General features: G+C 37.4%; 1 protein-coding gene and 1 long non-coding RNA gene across 2 annotated transcripts in view; both read left to right on the forward strand.

Moving 5' to 3' along the window:
- LOC122081579 (probable NOT transcription complex subunit VIP2) overlaps window positions 1–9,570 on the forward strand; it is an 87,809-nt gene that overhangs the window by 68,026 nt on the left and 10,213 nt on the right. The window lies entirely within an intron of this gene.
- On the forward strand, window positions 5,909–7,996 carry LOC122081581. The gene is made up of 2 exons (XR_006141123.1): window positions 5,909–6,899; window positions 7,379–7,996. It is a non-coding gene; the product is annotated as an uncharacterized LOC122081581 (long non-coding RNA).

The following is a 9,570-nucleotide window of genomic DNA, read 5'->3' on the forward strand; positions in this document are numbered from 1 at the left end:
ATCGTGAGCCACCCCTCCAACCCCCCCCCCGGCGCACTTGGTTATCTGTACAAGATTCTGGCAATCTTGTTCTAAGAGATGATTCAGGAAACTCCTTCTCGCAGAGCTTCGATCATCAAAAGGACACGCTCTTACCAGTCATGAAGCTTGGGTGGGACTTTAGGAGTGATCAGAATCGTAAACTGACATCATCGAGGAGCAACAACCCTTATCTGGGAGATAAATTTTACAATGTAGACCCAAGTCCACTTGCTCAAATAGTTCTTCACTATGGATCAACTGAATCGCACTGTAGTGGCCCATTGAAAACACAGTGATCAAACGATCTTCATCTTCAACCAGGATGAAATATATTATGCACGAGTCCACGGACAATGTGATCTCAAGGCTTGTTATGACACAATCAACCTTAATTCAAACACTTCCCCTGAAGTGCATGCCCATGCCCAGCTCAATGGGTCATTTTATACACCTTGCCTTGAGATGTCAGTGATAGTTATGACCAGTGCGCGCTTATGGCACTTGCATTAACACAACACCCAACTGCCAATGTTTGAATGGGTTCACTAACCCATCAGTCAAACGAACCTGCTGTTTCTTTGAAGACTTATACCAGTATTGTAAAGCACCTTTTGGCATTTGCACCACCAATCGATCGAGGAAATCGAGACTTAAGTAGTACATACGCCGCTTTGGCAATTGCAAGAACAAATTAAGAAAAGCAAGCTTACCTGTCGCACGATTTTCTTTTGGATGAATTTTTTCACAGAGCACAGATCGATTGATTTGGAAAGGGATCAAAGACTCTTAGATACATCAGTTTAAAGGTGAATATCTCATATCAGGAAATGGGCATCATGTGTCATTGGGAATATTTCATATAATAATTAAATTAGAAGAATATGTAGTCAAAACATAAATGTGGAGGAAGGGAACTGATAGAAGCATCGAGCGGTGGGATTATGAACTGATAGAAGCATCCCACATATGACGGGATAGGCCAGAGTTGCAGAGAAAAGGGTGGGGGAGATGCCAGAGTGACGCAGAGGGAGTGGGTGCCACAGGAAGGAGTGGGGGAGTGGACTGAAGCGGAGGGGAGGGAAGGGGAGTAAGGGTAATTTAGGGATTTAAATTAACAGGGGAGAAAGAGGTGAAAGTTTGTTTTTCTTTGGGAATCAGAAAAAAAGACTTTTTTTATGGATGAACAAAATATTAATTACGAAGAAGGGGGTAGGACAATATACGAGGCCCTGAGGGAACAGAAAAAGAAAATAAAAGCAACCCTAATGCAATAGGGGAGGAGGGAGGCCCCCGGACACAACAATGAGCATGTTCCTTGGGAGTCCCTTACATGCTGATGGGTAAGGAGGCTGAGCTTAGAACTAACATCAACGAAAAGAGACTTTTAGTAGGGCAGTTTGAGTAAATATAAGATAAGTACGGAGGTATAGAGGAGTAATATAAATTTCCCTAGAATAAATTCTAAATATCCTACTGAACCAGAACAAGGTTGGGACTTCATCTTGGTCTGGATGGCCTGACTGGGCAAGCCGGTTCTTCAACCATGAATCTGAATCACCAAGGCTGCCTCCTCGACCAGGAGAACATCTGAAAAAAAAAAATTGATCCAGTATGCAATCCATTCCTCCACATTCTCCTCAACCAGACAAGACACACTTTCTTACTTACCTCATAGGCTTGACTAGGAGCATCATCAAGGGAAAGAGGGGGAGAGGGGGGGGGGGGAGTCAACTTCAATCAGCCTGTTTAATGATTTATTCTAAATGGTTGTCTATAGTAATACCCATAGTTGTCACGGCGTCAAATCGATCCAAGGCAGTGGAAGGGTGGCTAATCGATTTGGCGATGAATCGCCCATTATGGCATTGCCATGGCGGTCAAATCGTCCATGTGTCATTTTTTATTTTCCCTATTTTCTAAAGTTATTTAGTATGCTACTTTTTCATTTTCCCTATTCTCTAAATTTATTTAGCATGCTACAAGTCTACAATATATACCCTATAACATATAAAACCAACATTAATCAATATCAAATTATCAAAAATCAACATAGCCCTATCAAAATCACCCTGCATTTTATAAAAAATCGACCTCCTAGTGAATCAGGCGTGACCTGGCATCCATGGTGATGCCCATCAGCCAATGGTGACCGCCATTTGTGAGTCACATAAATCGTAGCACTGCCATGAACTTCTTTTTCCGCCAGGATGCCAAATCGCCGCCTTGGCGATGCCATGACAACTATGGTAATACCATAGTTAATATGATTGTAGGGTGCAACTCTAGGTAGTGGTGGTCCTCGAGATTATGCCTTCCTCAACAAATAGGCCTGTATCTTAGTACCACTAAACATCTTGTTTCAATAGATACGTGTTAGCAGATTCTTGCGGACGAGTAGCAAAACAAGGACTTCAAAAACTCTGTATCGTAATTGCAATAATTGACACAGAGACAGGTAGACTTCTCATTTTTTAGGTCCAACTAGGATATGCCTTCCTGTGTAGTAATTCATCAGTTTTATGCAAGAAAACAGTAGTTATCTACCAAAAGAAAGTTTTACCTGCAGCTTTTTCTTCCTTTATAAATTACTGAATTTCCATGCATGTTTCCTATGATATCCGTAACGAAACAAGAAATTACCATGTCTCAAAAAGTTTCAAAATTTTAAAGAAGATATTTTTGGGAACTGTATTAAAAGCTCTGAGCATATCCCAAGGCATGAAGTTCAACAGAAAAAGTTTAAACCTCTAAGGTGAAAGAATAGAAATTTATGAGAAAGAAATCGAAAGAGAATAGACTTCAGAAAAAAGTTCAAACTTCAAACTGGAAAAGGAAATAAAATATTTCGAGGGAAGGGTGCACAGTGGTCAACTTTAGCACTATATAGAATATATAATTCTTTCCGTCTAATTTTCATTAGACAATGATATATTACAACAACAACTCAGCCTTTTCCCAAATAAATGGGGTCGACTACATGGACCCGTGAGAGTAAAATAATAATAATAAAAAAAAAAAGTAAAAAAGAAAGGAACATAGAAACACCACAGTAAACTTTCAGCTAAATGGGGTCGGCTACATGGATCCTTGCCCACCAAACAGTTTTATTGGAGGTCATACTTAAATCAAGGCTTAAACTATGCATGTCTTTTCTCACTATTTCTCCTATGGTCATATTATAGACCTTATTAAGAAAATTAACAACCTGACGTTTTGTAATGCCCCAAGCATTTCTTTTAAATTTATTTCATTTCTCTCTTGTATGTTACCTTGTGCTGCATTTATATCCTATAGTGTTCATGTATTATTATCTTTACTATATATATATATATATATATATGTGTGTGTGTATATATGTATATGTTTAAGCATATGTATTTTTTTATGATTGATTTAATAATTAGACCAATCAATCATTTGATTCTTACCCTTAGATATTACCCTTATTCTAGTAATAGGATTATCTAGTTTATTTGATTGGAGACAAATTGGTGGATTACCAATTTTATTTGATTGGAGACAAATTGGTGAGTATTTTGGGTAAGTAGGTGATTGATTGGGAATGGAATAAGGTCATGACTCATAGAATGGATTTGGGATAATTTTTGAAGGGTGGTGATTTGATCACCCAAACCCTCATCAATCTTTTCCCTTGATTTACACCTCTAATTAGGGAAGCTTATAGGCTGATTAGTATTCTTTCTCCAAATAGCCATTATCAATCATTATTTTTTTACTAATTTGAAAAGAGAAAGAGAGGAAGAGAGGAAAAGCGAGAAGAAAAGAGAGGAACAGAGAAAAGAGAAGAAAAGAGAAGAAAAGAGAAGAAAAGAGAGGAAGGAGAGGAGAAAAAAGAAGAAAAGAGAAGGAGGAAAAAGATACTAGCTGCAGCCTTCCTACAACCTGTATCCATTGGAAGAGAAGAAGAAGAATAGAAGGAGAAGAAGGCCTTATAACCTAAGCTGCATCCACCACCGATTTACCCTCCTAGAGCTGATTTGTTCTCTTCTATTTCTGTGGATGTTTATTCATGATTTATGATCTGTTAGGACCCAATTCCTATATCTGAGTTAAGCTTTCATCTGGTTTATAGTCTGACCTTATAAACTCCAGTGTCTGGGTTCGAAATTCTGATTTACAAAATCTGTTTCTTCCTTAGTTCTGATCTGTTTGTTTTGCTATTCTGCTCAGGTTATACGGTTGTTCTTACTAATTAAAAAATCCTGCAGTTGAAGGCTTGGTAGTTTATCTATCCTAGTCTTCTTCATTAAACATATTTAGAAAATATGAAGCAGTACGTATTATTGATAATAAATACTTCGCAACAAACATTATTATACATTATAGATCACCAATCATGCAAGATGATACAAATTTAGGTCACCAATGTAGATGTGATACTTGACAGAAACAAGCAAGAAAAACCAAGATTCAAGCAAATAAAACCAAAATTTGTAACATACTTAACCCGCAGATTTGACGTTTGATCTCCACTTTAATTAGCTTTAATGCAAAATTTTGCCTTTTAAATCTCTCCACCTAAGTCATTTTTAGTGTAGAGAGTCTTAAGTAACTCAGCACTACAAAGACGAGTCATGTAGCATTCATACGGCATCAGTCATCTGTTCAATATAGGGAGGAGCTTTTTTTTTTTCCCCGGTATGCCGCTCTTCAAGCAAGGAGCAAATAAATATTAATGGGATCCACATAGGTTTTGGCAAAAAATCAAAGTAGGAAGCAGTTTTCTTTCAAAAACTGGGATTTTTCAATTTTGGCAGCCAGTGTATCGAGTGTATTGGTCAATCCCATATCACCCCATATTGGTTCTGCAAATAATCTTTTTTATGTATCAGTTTTGTATCCTAACGACATGGCCAATATCAATATGTATTGTACAATTCGTACAATTTTTTATACCATTACCTTAATATGATGAGTGAAGATGTTAATATCAATCTTAATTTATTAGTCATTCTTTGGAAAAAGATGCCTTACTACAAAAAAATTGAAAACCATCCACATTCAAAAAGTTACTTGTGAAAGGAAAACAAATGGCTGTTGCATGTTATTGTCTAGAAAACTTGGTACAATGGAATGAATGAGTCATAATTGAACATTGTCAACTGTCTCCATTTAAAACAGAAAAAAAAAAAGGAGCATATCTCAGATGATTTAACAAACTTGCACTTTCTAGTCATGCCAAGGATTAAAGTATCGGTATCGGTCGCCCAAAATTAAGATACGTATCGGAGATACACTAAGATACGCTAAAGATACACACATAAATGGATAGGAAACATTTTTTTAAACACTTTTGCATAAAGAATTTGTTACAAAAAGCTATTGATAACATGTATTATGCATAAACACTAAATTAAGGGTATCGTACTAAGAATTCAAGGTCTATAGTTGTCCCATAAATGTAAAATCCTTGTTCCCAACCTTGATTTCCACTTTAGTTAAAGAGAAATATGGCTGACAGCAACTTTGGAACAAAAACCCTTCAAAAAATCGTTTTTTTCTGAAAAATTACCCATATTGGCCATTATATGACCGTAGCGCCGATTCGTATCGATACTCACTGATACGTACCGATATATATATATATATATCGATACTCACCGATACGTGCTGATATATACCGATACGTACCGATCGATACATACCGATACTCACCGATACGTACCAATACATACCGAAACGTACATTTTACCTCAATTTTATATTTTTCATAGAGTCGTATCGAGGCATGTCGTATCGTATCGATGTGTATTAGTGGTGTATTGATGCATATCGGTATGTATTGTAGGATATATATCGATACGAAATAATTTAAAAAATTCAATGTATCGTATCGGTGTGTATCGTATCGGCCAACTAAATTTAAGATACGTATCGGAGGGTATCGTATCGGTATCGGAGATACTTAAAACCATGGACTTAAGTTATTATATGAAGATGGTACACATTGGATGGAGATACTTTTTTTCTCTGGGATGTTTGGATCACGGTCTGAAAGTGTTATTTCTTTTTTGGACAAATATGTGCATAAGAACACCACATTGAAACTTGAAAGAATTTGTTGATCAATACAAAGACAATCTTCAGAATATATATAAAGATGAATCTGGTGCAGATTTCTCATGGCATGGAACACCTGCACTGAGGTCTCACTCACCTTATGAGAAGCAAAGGTCGAAATTCTCTACTCATGAAATTTTTAAGAAGTTTCAACTTCAGATTATGGGAATAGTTGCATGCCTGATAAGAAAGGAGACAGTAGATGGGGCAACCTCAAGATTTAGGGTCCAAGACTTTGAGGTGCAGGAAGAATTCAGAGTGGATTTGGATGAAAAAAAAACAGAGCAGAGGTGTCCTGTTTTGTCGTATGTTTGAATTCAATTGCTTTCTTTGCAAGCATGCAATGGTTGTTTTCCATCATGCAGCTGTGCCTGAGATCCCGTCTCACTACATATTAAAGAGACGGACAGTAGACGCAAAGAGCAATTACTTCACAGGGCAGAGAACAAATGAAGTGCAATCTAGGGAGCAACACTACGATGATTTGTCAGAGGGTATTGAAATTTTTTGAATATGTGCCATTATCACAAGAGAGCTACAACATTGCAATCCGTGCACTGGAAGAAGCTGCAAATGGATTTCTGTCTGCGAATAACTCTATTGAGAATGCTACAATGCCTCATGAATGAGGTACTCATGTTATTCAAAACATCAACAAAGCGAGCCAATGCAACAACAGAATGTTCACACTCAAGATGCTCGATTCTTTCATGACCAAGACAGGAGGACCTTGTAAGGCTTTGAAGGGTGGTGCAGATAAGAAGAGAAAAAGAGGCAATGCCAATCAAAAGTCAAATGTTAGTTTCATATATTCTATTTTTTGTCTTTACAAACACACAAATTACACATTCTAATGAGTTTTTTTCCTCTTTTTGGGTACTAAATCTATTTAGGAAAAGTTGAGCACAAGCTTTGCAAGTTATGATGTTTTACTAATTGTGTCACTTATATCATATCTTTATATATTTTGCACCTTTTTCTCTTGGGTGGGGAATTGCTTCATCTACATTAAACCATCACCAACTTCATGGATTATATGGTATCGACATTAATGAATGCTACTCATAATACTTCATATTACACCTTCCATGGCAGGTTAAGTTTTGACTGCAGGGCTTCGTGTTTCTGTACAATGTTCCAATTAAATCAATCCTCTTTCTCATGCCTTTTTTCCTTAAAAAAATTTTCCCCCAGGAGCAATAAATTAAGCTTTGGAACTTGGAAATGTATGGGAAAGAAAATCTCCACTCTAATGGTTTCTCACCATGATTGTCAGGATTTTTTTGTGGGAGGGTTCTCTATAAGGGCAGTGTAAGAAGGAATCTGCACACCATCAATGAAGTACTGGAAAATGGTATCATCCGTATGGAATCCACATGGTCAGAAAAGGAGAGAGTGTGTGTCAGTGTGGCTCCACTGTTTATTTATTTATTTATTTATTGGGTTTGATGCTTTCCTACAAAATTTCTGGTCATGGACGTATGATCTGGGATGCAAATTTGATTCATAAACCTCTTGAGTTAATGGAAACTGTGGCAGTCAAACTTCTTATGTACTAGGGCAGATGGAGATCATCCTTGAAGCCCATGAAAGTTATAATAGTGGTGACCCCAGAAAACTATAAGCCAGCTTCAGGGAAAACTGGAACTGGTTCTACTACAGGTAGGGTAGGAGTGATCCAGTGTCAACAATACAACAGAGCATTTAGTTTAGGCAGATTGTTTACTACTATCTTGTATTATGGTCCTTCAAGTAAAGACTTCCACAAATTTATGATATTTTATTTTATTTTTTTACTCAGGGATTTCGTAAACGAAAACTGATCCCTCTTGAAGCCTATTCTATATGTGTTAAACTGATTTTTTCCACAAAACTGTTCTTGTAATTTTCTACATTTTTGGCATTTTTTTTCCTATAATATTAATTCTCAATCCTAATTTCATGAGTATCACTCATGAGATTTGCGATTCTTGCCCGGATTGCATAATGAGAGTACCAACCACCAGGAATTGCTAAGTATTTCTATTTAATCTGTTAAATGACTAGTAGTTCAGCTAAAATATTAGATTACCATCGGGAAATCTAATTCCTGAATCTAAATAAAAATCAAACTCTAAAAATTTATGTGAAAAAATAAATTCTATTGGACTTGAGAATTGAAGCATAAAGAGTCTCAGATGGATGATGCGACTCCCATGAAACGCTAGTGACTTCACCTTATCTGTACAAATCAGTGCATTCCAAGCTGTTTGGACCCTCATTAGTTCAATTGACCAGTGAGATGGGTTTAGGGTCCTACATCACATGGACCAACCCATATCTGCCTTGTCAAATAGTCTGGTCCAATCATTGTTTTAGACCAGCATGGGCCTCGAAGCCCATTTCTAGGAGCTAACCATCCCAATGAAAATAAGATACTTTAGATTATGTAATATTTCTCATCTGTTTTATTTCATACTTGACATGAATTGCTTGCTTTGGAGGAAATAGCTTTACAAAGGTGTAAATTGCATTGAGAGAGAGAGAGAGAGAGAATACAATTCTCACCTAAGTACTGGGCCAAACTGGTCTTGCTGGGAAGATTGGGCCCAAAATGCAGCCCAACTAAGTTCACTGGTGTAGTATGATGCTCTCTCTCTCTCTCTCTCTCTCTTTCTCACATGATTACTAGTTAAACTTTATCAGAATACAAAAAGATTTTTAGATCAACTTTATCAGAATACAAAGAAAGATTTTTAGATCACAGAAGAGAGAGAGAGAGAGAGAGAGAGAGAGAGAGAGTGAGTGAATAAGGAGGGGGGAGGTTGGATAGTTAAGAATGCAAAAGTCGCGGCGGATACCGTGCAAAGAGTGAGTGAGAGTGACTGGGGAGGGCCCTTTTGGCCTTAAGTAAGATTTGGCTTATGTAAGCAGATTTCCCTTTTACATTGAAAATCTGCTTCTTTTGGACCTTAGTGTAAGTGACTTCCAGTGGAGATATTAGTATATACCATCCCCCTTCCCCTAACCACCTTTGTTTATTCTTCCTCTCTACCCTACAATATCTTACTAAAGCCTCAACAAATCTCTCTCTCTCTCTCTCTCTCACAGTATTTAATCTTTTCCATTGTGGCTTTGTGGTTTCACCACCCAAATAATGGGTCCCACCCAACAAGAAATCTCTTTGACCTTGGACCTAGTTTTGCAACAGGCCCATAAAGTCCCTGGTCACCCCCTTCTCTCTCTCTCTCTCTCTTGACAAAGTGTTTGATCTTGGACCTAGTTCAGAACAGGACCACCAGGACCACAAAGTGCACCATATGAGCATGGATTGGCCCATGAGACAGAGAGAGAGAGAGAGAGAGAGAGAGAGACTTAGGATAACCAAAGGCTCAACAGCATCCTTTTTTCAATAACCCTGATGATGCAGATATGATAGCACACAAGAGCTTGGTCAGCCAAGTCATAATTAGAAAAAAAAAAAAAAAA

Source organism: Macadamia integrifolia, chromosome 6 (genome assembly GCF_013358625.1).
Source record: "Macadamia integrifolia cultivar HAES 741 chromosome 6, SCU_Mint_v3, whole genome shotgun sequence".
Classification (NCBI taxonomy): domain Eukaryota; kingdom Viridiplantae; phylum Streptophyta; class Magnoliopsida; order Proteales; family Proteaceae; genus Macadamia; species Macadamia integrifolia.